This window comes from Manihot esculenta, chromosome 3, assembly GCF_001659605.2.
Source record: "Manihot esculenta cultivar AM560-2 chromosome 3, M.esculenta_v8, whole genome shotgun sequence".
In the NCBI taxonomy this organism is placed as follows: Eukaryota; Viridiplantae; Streptophyta; class Magnoliopsida; order Malpighiales; family Euphorbiaceae; genus Manihot; species Manihot esculenta.
The window spans coordinates 15,609,960-15,623,510 of record NC_035163.2 but is presented as its reverse complement, the minus strand read 5'-3'; positions in this window follow the sequence as shown (position 1 = coordinate 15,623,510).

Sequence of the window (13,551 nt, the reverse complement as noted above, 5' to 3'; positions counted from 1 at the left end):
TTTATGCATGATGTGGGTTGTGGCTAATTTTCTTTTATGATAGATTAGAGTGTGCTGTATTTGGTTCAAATAAAAAAAATCGATTGAATCAAATTAATTTAAAATTTTAATTTGTTTTTTATTCATTTCTTTTCAGTTTGAATTTTAATTTCAAAAATTTCAATTATCTCAATTCGATTTAATTTTAATAAAAAAATAAAAAAATCAAACTGGTAATATATTATTTTTAATAATATAGAGAAATCAAATCATGTTAAAATTAAAATATTTTAATTAAATTTTAAAATATTTATTTTAAAAAATAAAAAATTTATTAAAAATTTAACCGGTCCAATTAAATTAAATAAGATTTTAATTTTTTATTTATTTAATTTAGTTGAATTTTAAACTGTACATACCAATGCTGGCCTGTCTATTACGTATGAGCTTATATACCAGTTCGCCTCCATACTCCAAATGTTAAAACTCTGCTTTTTATATTTCTACCCCTCTCTTCGCTGCAAATTATAAATTCAAATCCTAGCCTATGATTCAATTAAGATTTAAATGTTAGATTTTCAATTTGTTCTTTGGGAGAAAAATATTGAGGTGAGCAGACAATGTACACGTACATGCATACGAAAAGAAGTTAGAAATTATAAATAAAGGTGTATTTAATCAATTTTTTAAATTAGCCAATTCAACAATAAAAACCCATGTTTATTTATTTTTCTATTTTAATCAAAATATTTTGATATTGAACAATAAAGGACCAATAATTATAAAATTTAACTAAATTGCATTAAAATGAAAAGTTTGTGCCTTTATTGTCCAAAATTAAAATTTTATAAGTATTGGTCCTAAACATTAGGCTTTATTCGTTGACTTCTACTATTTAAATTAACAGGATACTTCTTCTGAGCCATAAAATTATGGAAAAATTGAATAGCTAAGATACGCTTCTTTCCTTCTAGTGAAATGCTTGTTCTGTGAAACACCATCAACACTATAGCCACCAAAGAGCGATACTTAAAATCTGAATAGGAGTAGTCGTTACATAGGAGACAATCAAAATCATTCTCCCTATCAAACCAATCTGCAAAGATCATTTCTGTAAAATCCTGAAGAGAACTCTGGCACCAAATCACTGCCCACACTTCAGTCGCAACACAAAAGTCTCAAAAAATGTGTAATAAATCCTCCATAGCCGTACCACAGGCTACACAACTCATATTTTGAGTAAATCCTCATTTACACCTTTCAATGTTAGTCATAAGTTTGTTCTTCAATAGCAACCAGAAAAAAAAAAATCGAATTCATTGAGATATTTTTACCCACCATAACAATCGCCAAACAGTTTTATGGTTGCTACTAGTAGTCACACTTACAAAATTGAATATGTCATTTTTCTGAAACGAGCTTAAGTCTAGCATTCAGAATGCATCTGATATGGATATTAATATTGCTGTTATAATTTATTATAACATATTATAAGTTGTATTAACAGAGAATACACCTGAGGATGAAGCTTTCCATGCAAGCTTATTCATTGAATGCACATCAGAACTGAGGAAAATTCCAACATTCCATTGACAAGCTTCAACCGAGAGTTAAGGACTGATGATCTCCCAATTCCATGTACTCCTAGACCAAAATTGTGAAACCATCAACCAGGTGCGATGGAACGGAAGTGAGCAAGAAATCTTGCAAAGGGCCATGTCCCACCCAATCATCGTTCCAGAACGATGTGGACATACCATTACACACCACCTTATAACAACCTTTTCGAAGTAAAGGCAAACTAATACCTCTCAAGACAAAAGAACTTCCTTAGGAGCAAAAGCATGAAACCTAGATGAATGGCTAAAATATTTGCCCTTTAGAATACTAACCCACAACACTTCCTCCTCATGCAATAAACACCAACCCATCTTAGCCATAAAAGAAGAGTTCATTCGCCTACAAGTACGAATGCCCAAGCCACCCTTCCTCACTGGTATAATAACTTGCTCCTAATTGACTACATGCACACGCTGTCCACCCTATTAATCACTCCAAACAAAACTGCGTTCTCGTTTATCAACAGCATCGCACACTGCTTTTGGAAGATATGCAGACTGCATAAGATGATTTGGTAATACAGAAAGGACAATTTTTGCAAGAGTAACCCTTCTATCACTAGATAACATCGTGGTCTTCTATCTAGCAAGGTGCACATCAAGTTTGCTCAATAATTCCTCAAAATGAGATTTAGTAACCCTGCTATGGATCAATGTGACGCTAAGGTACTTATCCAATGCATCGATAATACATATTTTAGCAACAACACATATAAGACTTTTTAACTTAGAGCTGACATTAGAGAAAAAAAAGAACCTTAGACTTACTAAAGTTAACCTGTGGTCTTGAGGCTGGCCCTAAGACCTCCAAATACTCTTTTATCATTCATATCTGTTGAACTTTCCAAAAAAAAAGGGCAAATCATCTGCAAAAAAAAAGGTGAGACAGAAAAGGACCACTCCTCGAAAGTCTAATAGGTTTCCATGCTCCTGAAGTAATTAACTTCAAGATCAAATGCCCCAACCTTTCCATAGCTAGCACAAAAAGATATAAGGATATTGGATCCCCTTAACGGACCCCTCGTGAAGGTAGAAAACTATAAAAAATTATATTATTCCACAAAACTCGCATTTTAGCATACTGTAAACAAGTGTCTGTAATAGAATACCAATTAGCTGGGAAGGAAGCTTGCTAAAGTGATTTCAGAATGAAATCCTATTGAAGCCTTTCATAGACTTTTTCCAATCAATTTTCAACACCATCCACCCTACTCATATTGTTCTCTTACATATTGAATGGATGACTTTCTAAAGAATAATAACATTATCATGCGATTGCCTACCAGGAATGAAACAACATTGGTTTGGGGAAATCAACTGAGGGAAGACTCATTTCATTCTATTCACAGGAACTTTAGAAATAAGCATGAAACCCACATTGCATAAACTGATTGGTCTGAATTGAGACATAAGCTCCGGAACTGGTACTTTAGGAATTAGAGTAATAAGAATCTCACCCATACCCACTGGTAAAGAGCCACCTTTAGCACATTTAAAACCATATTAGAGAGGGAAGGACTAAAAACATCCCAAGATTATTGAAAGAATGTAGTGTGAAAGCCATCGGGACCCGGTGCTTTATTAGGATCCATAGAGAACAAAGCATGTTTGACTTCCTTTGCCCCAAACTCTCTAGAGAGTATGGATAGACTCTCCTTATCCATTTGAGGGAAACCATGATCTAGCACAGGTTGACACACAGAGACAGTATCTGCTGTATATAAATTTTTTAAAAAAATTAAAAGCCATTGACACGAGCTCATTTTGATCATTGCACCAGTCACCTGTGCTAGTATGAAGAGCGTGAACCCGTTTCTTAGCTCCCTTAATAACTACACTCGCATGGTAGAAAGATGTATTTCTATCCGCTTGGATGATCCACTTTTCTCTAGATTTTTGATACCACATTATCTCCTCCTAGTCCAAGAGCATCTCTAATTCAACATTATTTTTTTTTTATCTATAGTAATTAGCCCATTGTGAGGGGAAACACACATAGCTTTTTGAATACCCTTTATTCGCCCAAGAAACCGCTTCTTACGTTGATAAATGCAACCATACACCTCTCTATGCCATAGTAAAAACTTAGCAATGCAATAGAGAAAGGAGAGATAGGATCCCAGTTTTATGCTAAAGAAGCACGATAAGCCGGATGCTTAATCCAGGCTGCTTGAAATCGAAAGGATGTAGGCAATGGACTAACAGTTTTAGCACAAATAGAAACTAATAATGGACAGTGATCAGAGCATACCCTTTCAAGAAGTTTAACAGAAGCAGAGGGAAAAAAAGAAGGTGCCAAGAAGAAGTTCATAGAGCCTTATCTAGCCTTGCAGCTCTTACATAATTCAGAGTTTTCATGCCACCAAGTATATGCTAAACTAAAATATCCTAAATCTAATAATCCCATATGAAAAATCCATTCTCGAAATTGCATACAGCGAATACCCATATACATATTAATACTGGTAGATTCTGAGACCTCTGCAACCTTATTAAAGTCCCTAGTCAGCAACCAAGGAGAATTAGCCAATATGCCTAACATGCAGAGAGAAGAAAATAATCGATTCCTCAAGTGCTCTTTGGGACTACTATAAACAATAGTTAAAAACCAACTATGTCCTCTCAGAACATCAATTCAACATTGAATAAATTGGGAATGGGTATACAACACTGAGATATTAAAAGAAGCATCATTCCAAAACAACCAAATCCCCCCATTGAATCCAAAAGCCTTAACACGAACCCAATGATCAAATTCCACTTCAGCAGAAATCAAATCTGCTCGAAATCCACTGATTTTGGTCTCTAGAACAACACAAAACTGTACAATAAATCTACAACATAAATCTTTGAGGGTCCGTAAGCTACGGTTACTCCCAATCTCTTGAATATTCTAGAAAAAAAAGTTCACATTAAGAGATAAGGATTAATCACTTTATCCGCAATGAGTGGTAGGCCACTACCATCACTATCACCACCAATGGCTTCAATAGCAATTGGTTGCTCACCCAACAAACTGCCAACCTCATTTTCTTTACCCGGAAAAGAATCTAAGCCGAAGTCCTGCTACCATCCTTTACCCTTAAATCAAGCAAAACCATAGAGCTCACAGTACCCACACCAAGCTTTCCAAAGACAACCAGATGATCTTCTACAACAACTACATCAGAAGCTCCTTTGCAGGCATAAGTTTGAGTCCGTAACGACCATTTGGTTCCAGATGGGCCTACTTTCGAAAGAGTAATAGAGTCTACCCCTAGGGGATCTTCATACAATTATGCTTTAAGCTAGGACTCAACACATGCCGATTCTGGATGTTGGTAGTCGATAACAATTTCTTTTGGGCTAAGCCTTCCTAGTTTATAGACACCATGGCCTCAGAGGCAGGCCCAGAAGAAGAAGGAAAAGAGCCTGGAAGGCCCCCCACATCCTATCTATCAAGAAGAACATGGAAGCGGGATCCAGACACCAAATCCACATTAGAGCCATGCTTACCTTCCTTACCTCAAAGACCATTAGAAATAATCCACCCAGGATGCTTAGTTGATTGCAAATTCTTATGCCATACTAGTTTCTTAGCAAGCATCCAAGGTTTGAAGCTCTCAGTTACTTCCTTTGGGATTTTAGTCACCGGAGCTACATCTGGAATAGGCGCATAAAGAATCCTATCGTCATCCGAATCACCAACATTCTCAGCTACAAACCTATTACCACCTTTTTGCAAAGAAGAATCTAATCTATGCCCATAACAACCACAAGCAAAGTAAACTTGGTGTAGCCCTTCATAGTCAAGGCGTTTTACACGACGACGGAGTCTGAACTTAGCAAGAAGAGGATGTGACAAATCCACCTCAACACAGAGGCGTGCATACCTCCCTCGTGCCCCATGCAAAATATTGTCATCCACTTTCACTGGCCGACCAATTTTATGCCCAACCTTCACAAGAAAGTCTCCACTGGAAGATCAGGAATCCTTATCCATATTCTTACAGAGTTAATAGACGCATGCTCAAGGTCATAGTTCGGTTGCCACTCTTGAATCAACAAGTAATGGTCCACTATCAACCAAGGTCTCCCCAACATAACCTTGTCATAATCCTCCTTATTGGAGAACTTAAAACAAAGAACCCGCTAGGAGATCTACTAGCTCAAAAGAGGCCGTTAGTTTCCGAATTTACTTACAATGGCGAAGTAAAAAATTAAGGCCAATAGAACGACCTAAAACCTTAGCCACTAACGCGTAGTTTCAAGGCTCACACATTCGCTATTTATCTTGCTTCGATACTGGGATTGTAGGGCAGGTAGGATTATCATCTTCATCCAATTCACCCTTAGATTCTTCCTCAGATAAATCATGAAGAGCTCTAGCCATATCAATCATAGGAATGTCAGAGGCAATCCCCTCTCGCAAAGCCTCCCTAAAAGAAATCTTGCATTTTACTGCAATATCAAGATCTGAAACGTCCAACTCCAAACCCACTACACTCACCTTATCACTAGATCCATCCTTCAGCTTAGCTTTCTTAGCGCTATGTGTTTCCTTAGAAGCATGCACAACCGGTAAAGCCCGACTTAAAGAGTCTTGCGCTGTCAATGGAGAAAGGGTTTCCATCATCGCTCTAATTTTTTTTATATGGTTAGTTGATTTTAGTTTTGCATCTTCTCCATATTTGTTTTCCTTTGTAAATAATTAGCGAATATATAATTAATTGCTAAGAAAAACTTATAGGAATTTGCTAAGCAAAATTGATAGGAAACACACATACAAGAAGAAAGAAGATGATGTTGAGGAGTCATTGAGCGTAACGATATTTTTGAGAATTTAACAAGGGGAGCCAAATCAAAGGAACACTTTCCTAATAGCTTGGTACCTCTACAAAATGAAACTAGTTCTCTAAAAGGGAACCTAGCCTAGTCCTCCCAACAAATAAGTCTTTTCTCGAAAAATTTTAATTTTGTTAAACATATAACTATCTATAATCACGTTGATTAATTATTGGATAAATTACTATGAGATCCCTAGATTTTAGTAAAATTAACTAGTCAGTCTTTATAATTCGGCAAACTAAAATATCCCTCATTATTCTAAAATACAACCGTTTAGTCCTTTTGTTAATAATTGTTAACAGATTCTGTTAGTCTTGAATGAAAAGTCATGAATACCCTTTTTAATTGAAAAAATTAATAGAAGTGTGTAACGACCCAGAAACGATACCGCTACCGGCGCTAGGATCCAGATCGACTTAAGGTCGCCGGGACCCGTAGCAAGCCTACATACATCTTGTGCATTAGATAAAATCCCATACATGATCAACATTTCATAAAAACTTTAAACTTTTTATACACCAAGCTTGACCTATGCATACACCAAAACTGTAAACATAAAACCCCACTCTAGAGCCCTCATCAAATATTCTAGCGGGGTAACATATCATATGTCAAGTCTGATTCAACATAACTCATCATTAAAACATTTCATATAGATCATGTACAAAAAGGGATTAACACTACTATTAGGGCCAAGCACAACACTAAACCATAAAGCATTACTTTATATCGTTACATTACATCATTTTACATTACATGTCCACTACTAATCTAATACACTTAACATAGCCTTCAACCTTGACAACTTTTCGGTCTATCCTGAACTTGCAAGCCTGGGGGTTAGGGGAAAGGGGTGAGCTACTAAAGCCCAGTGAGCAGAACAATAAAACAATTTAAATAACATATGCTTCCATGAAATGCATCACATCACAAACAAATCACATCAAGGATGGACTTGTCACCAATGACCCTCATGGCATTTATGATGCATGATCATGCTTAAAAGTTTATTTGCTTGCAATAAAAAGAGTTGTGTTCCACTCACCTCTGGCTGACTCTAAACTAACTCTGAAGCAGCTATCTCACTGCTGATCACCTCGGTTCCTCGGGTCCGATCCTACACAGGTAGACTCAAATGAGGGACCAAACATACTCTAAATAACTCCCCAAAAACCCCTTAAAACATCATAAAACATTCATAGAATACATGCAAAGGAAGGCTGAACAGGGGATTTTTGGCGGCAAGTTCGGCGGCTGAAGGTCCCTCCAGAGCCGAAAGTCAGGCACTTTCGGGGGCAGGTTCGGCAGCCGAAAGTCCTTCCAGAGTCGAAATTCACCCACTTTCGGGGGTAGGTTCGGCGGCCGAAACTCCCCTCCAGAGCCGAAAGTCCAAACTTTCGGGGGCAAGTTTAGGCGGCCTAAACTACCTTCCCTGGCAAGTTCGGCAGCCGAACCTTGCTTCGGCGGCAGAACCTGGATCCTTCTGAGTGGCAGAACCTGATTCTGCCATCCCACATTCAGCCACCCACAACAACCCAACATGCATCAAAACTATACTAAAACATGCATAAACACATTTCCAAGCATATAAGGACATAAAACTAACCTATACCCCAACAAACATCACATTAAGCCTACATTTATCATAAACCCTAACATTTTACCCCTAGCCTAAACATGCATCAAAACCCTTAACCCCTTCTTAAAATTTACTTAAAGCATCATAAAAGGTATGGATCGACACTTACCTCTTGAAGATCGAGAGGAGGGTGATCCAAACTTGGAGATTGGGAGAAATCGAGCTCGGGGGTCTCCAAGCTTCAAAAACTTAATATTAGCTTAAAAATATTCAAAACAAAGTAAAAACTCATCAAAACTTGAAGGGATTGAAGGAAAACAACAAATCGACCATGGAAGGGCGAAATCTCACCTATACCCGAAAATAGAGAGAGAAAACTCGCCCATTTTCGGACAAAGGGCCTTTTATAGGTGGCTGGCCAGACCACATTCAGGGGCCAAAGGTGCCTCCGCAAGAGGCCAATGTTCGGCGGCCGAACATGAGGTTCGGCAGCCGAACCTGGCTTTTTCCTTCCTTGGTCTTTTCTTTAAAAACCCAATTTCTTCCTTTATTAAAACTATGAAAACACATGAAAACACTTTAGAAAACTATATTTTACCCTTCTAGAGGGTTTCGACATCCGAGATTCTGCCGAAAAGTGGGAATTCCGATGCCGAAGTCTAGCCGGGTATTACATTCTTCCCCCCTTAAGAACATTAGTCCCCGAATGTTCAACACACAAGCATAGCAACAAGGAAGCACACATAAAACATAAAACACTAACCTTAGAAGAGATAAGGATATTGCTGGAGAATGGACTCCCGTGTCTTCCAGGTACATTCTTCAATGTTGTGGTGATTCCAAAGGACTTTCACCATCTGGATTTTCTTGTTCCTCAACTTTCTGATCTGCGTGTCTATGATCCACATCGGCTGCTCAACATAAGTGAGATCTCCTAGGATCTCCACATCAGGCTCATTAAGAACTTTGCCCGGATCTGAATGGAAACATGGAAAACCGGATGGATTCTCTCCATTGAAGCAGGTAGGTCCAGTTTGTACGATACATTTCCAATTTTCTACAAGATTTCAAAGGGTCCGATGTACCGTGGAGCTAGCTTACCTTTCTTCCCAAAACGGATCACCTCTTTCATAGGAGACACCTTGAGCAACACCATATCTCCCTCCTGAAACTCTACATGCTTTCTGCGGACATCTACATAGCTTTTCTGCTGACTCGCAGCAGTTCTGATCCTTTCTCTGATAATGGGCACTACTCTGCTGGTGATCTCTACTAGCTCAGGCCCTGCTAAGGCCCTTTCTCCAACTTCTTTTCAGCAAACAGGTGACCTGCACTTCCTTCCATACAAAGCTTCATATGGAGCCATCCCTATGCTAGCATGATAGCTGTTATTGTAGGCAAACTCCACCAAAGGTAGATGCTGCCTCCAAGAACCGCCAAAATCTAGCACACACATTTTGAGCATATCTTCAATTGTCTGGATGGTCCTCTCTGACTGTCCATCAGTCTGTGGATGGAAAGCAGTGCTAAAATCTAGCCTGGTACCCATAGCGTTCTATAGACTCTGCCAAAACCTGGAGGTGAACTGGAGTCCCCTATCTGACACTATTGAAACGGGAGCTCCATGCAGCCTGACTACCTCTTTCACATACACCTGCGCCAATTTGTCCACAGAATAGCCACTTCTGATAGAGATGAAGTGAGCAGATTTGGTCAGTCTATCCACAACCACCCATATGGAGTCCAACCTGTTGGACGTTACCGGTAAACCCATCACAAAATCCATAGTTATATTCCCCCATTTCCACTTTGGAATCGGCAGTGTGTTAAGCATTCCAGCCGGCTTCTGATGTTCTAGCTTCACCCTTTGACATACTTCGCAGACGGACACGAACTGTGCCACTTCTCTTTTCATAGCTGGCCACCAATAGACTCTTTTCAGATCTTGGTACATTTTGGTGGCTCCAGGGTGAACGTTGTATCTGGCATTATGAGCTTCTCTCATAATATCTCCCTTCAGGCTCACGTCATCTGGTACACATAACCTGTTCCCATAGCGGAGGATCCCTTTGCTGTCAAATCTGAATTCTTCATTCTTGCCTGACTGAACAGTCTTGGCAATTATCACTAACTCTGGGTCCTCATGCTATTTCTGAGCCACCTGCTCCAGAAACACGGGTGTCACTCTCATTTGAGCTATCAAAGTACCTGTACCAGACAACTCCAACTACAGCCCTTCATCAACGAGTTTATAGAATTCTCTCACCACCGGTCTTCTCCCTGCTGTAATATGGGATAGACTGCCAAGTGATTTCCGGCTTAGGGCATCTGCCACAACATTTGCCTTACCCGGATGGTACTGAATTTTGCAATCATAGTCACTAAGCAGTTTTACCTATCTCCTCTGCCTCAGATTCAACTCCCTCTGACTCAAGATGTATTGCAAGCTCTTATGATCTGTGAAGATCTCACATTTAACCCCATAAAGGTAATGCCTCCACATCTTGAGTGCGAAGATCACAACTGCCATCTCTAGATCGTGTGTAGGATAATTCAACTCATGCTTCTTCAGCTGCCTAGAAGTATAAGCAATTACCCTCTCATTTTGCATCAACACACAGCCTAGTCCCACACGGGACGCATCACAAAATACTGTGAAGTCTTCATTACTGGTAGGCAGAGCTAACACCGGTGCTGACGTTAACCTTTTCTTCAGCTCTTCAAAGCTTTCCTCACACTGCTCAGACCACACAAACCTCTGGTTCTTCTTGGTCAATCTGGTTATAGGAGCGGCAATTTTGGAGAAGTCCTACACGAACCTCCTGTAGTAACTTGCCAATCCAGAAAGCTCTTAATCTCTATAACTGTAATGGGTCTAGGCCAGTTAGCTACAGCTTCTACCTTCTTGGGGTCCACTTCAATTCTCTGTTCTGACACAACATACCCCAAGAATGAGATGCACCTTAACCAGAACTCACACTTGGAGAACTTGGCATACAAGCCATGCTCCCTCAGGGTCTGCAAAACTATCCTCAGATGATGGGCATGCTCCTCTGCGTTTTTGGAATACACTAAGATATCGTTAATGAAAACGATAACAAAGTGATCCAGATACTGACTGAAAACTATGTTCATGAGATCCATGAATGCTGCAGGGGCATTGGTCAGCCCAAACGGCATCACTAGGAACTCATAATGCCCATATCTGGTCTTGAACGCCGTCTTCGGCACATCTTCTTCTCTGATTCTCAGCTGGTGGTACCCGGATCTCAGATCTATCTTGGAGAAATAACCTGCTCCAGTTAGCTGGTCAAATAGATCGTCGATCTTAGGTAACAGATACTTATTCTTGGTAGTGACTTTGTTCAACTGCCTGTAGTCGATATAAAGTCTCAAGGATCCATCCTTCTTCTTTACAAACAGCACTGGAGCACCCCAAGGTGAGGTACTCGGTCGGATGAAACCCTTGTCTACCAACTCTTGCAACTGCTCCTTCAGCTCCTTTAATTCTGCTGGTGCCATCCTGTAGAGAGGGATAGAGATTTGTCTGGTTCCAGGCATCAATTCTATTTCAAACTCTATCTCCCTAGCAGGTGGTAGTCCTGGAAGCTTGTTTGGAAAGACATCTGGAAACTCTTTGACTACGGGCACTGAGGCAGGCTCCCTAACCTGACTATCCAGCTCTCTCACATGAGCTAGAAACCCCTGACAACCCCTCCTGAGCAACCTACGAGCCTGTAGGGCTGATATCAGGCCTCTAGGCATGCCCCTCCTGTCTCCCCTGAAGACAACCTTTGACCCATCCTGATCTCTGAACCTGACTACCTTGTCTCTGCAATCCAAGGTAGCACCATGAGTAGATAGCCAATCCATCCCTAGAATGACATCAAAATCCGTCAAGTCTAGAACCACAAGGTCGGCTGGAAGGCATCTACCCTCAACAAAAACTGGATTGAATCGGCAGACTGACTCTGCCACTGATGGGTCACACTTGGGTCCACTGACCCAGAGGGGACACTCTAACCTAGAGACTATCAGACCCAACCTCTCTACGGCTCTCGGAGCAACAAAAGAATGAGATGCACCAGGATCCATTAAAGCATACACATCTGAACAACCAATGATGAGATTACCTGACACTACGGTGTTGGATGTGTTTGCCTCCTGCTGTGTCATAATGAAGATCCGAGCTGAAGCTCATGGACCTACACCTCAGGAACCTGCTGAAGAAGAGGCCGCCCCTCTCCCTCTGCCTCTGCCACTGCCCTGTGTCACGGCTAGAGCTACTGGCTGAGCCACACTACCAGAAGCCGTCTGCTGGGATGGTGCCATAAAAGGTGCCCTAAGACACTCCCGAGCTATGTGTCCCTCCTGCCCACACCTGAAGCAGGCTGTAGAACCCAACCGACAGACCCCCTTGTGCGGCTTCCCACACCTCGTGCATTCAGAATCATCTGAACCTGAGCTCGGGCCACCACCTAAACCCAGACCAGACTTTAACATGTTCCAGAACTTATTCTTCTTGGGCTTGGCTTTACCCCACTTTTTACTGCCTGAAGCTGCTGCACTCAGAGAAGAGGGATCTAACTTTACCCCGCCTGGGGTCTTGGAACCCGAAGACTGTGCCACTGTCTGCTTAACTGATCCCTGAATAATGGCACTAGCCTCCATCTTCCGTGCTGCATCCACTATGGTGTGGAAGTCCTCTCTCTCTGCTGCTAAAATTAGGGAGGAATACCTAGGATGGAGCCTCATGGTATACCTCCTACCTTTCTTCTGATCTGTGTCATATGCTTGGCCCACATATTGCAGCAACTCCAGAAACTTGTCTGTATACTCATCTACACTCATCTCTTCTGTCTACCTTAGCTGCTCAAACTCAACAACTTTCAGCTCTCTGAAACTGTCTAGAAACGCCCATCTTGCAAACTCATTTGCAAACTCCTCCCAGGATAGGCTCTCTAACCTCGGGTCCACATAGTTCTTGAACCATTCTCTTACTTTCTTGCATTTCAGCGTGAACCCCGCCATCTGAATGGCTCTACTATCATTTGCCCCCAACTCATCTGTAATCATCTTTACCGTTTTGAGATACTCAAATGGATCATCACTTGTCTTGAACTTGGGAGCATCTAGCTTCAGGTAATCTGTCATCTTTACCTTGCTCCCCACAGATGAGCTAGGTTTAGGTGTTTAGATTTCAGGGGCCACTGGTTCTGCTGGTGGAGGAGGAGGTGCAGCATTCCTTGGGTTAGGGTTTGCTGTATTTGGGTAGAAGGGTGAGGGTGGATACATGGGGTACTGGGGATATGGTGGGTAAAAAGGAGGGTAAGGCATTTAGGAGGGATATGGGTTAAAGCTGGAGTAATCCGATGTACCCCCCATCGGATACCCTGAGCCCTGAGGAAAGGGTTGATACTGGAGTGGATAACCAAACCCTGAGGCCTGAGCGCCTCCTTGAGATTCTCCCATGCCCTCTTTCGACATGCTCATGCCCAAGCTACCATCTCTTCTCTGCTCATCCTCCTCTAATCCCCTTTCATCAGC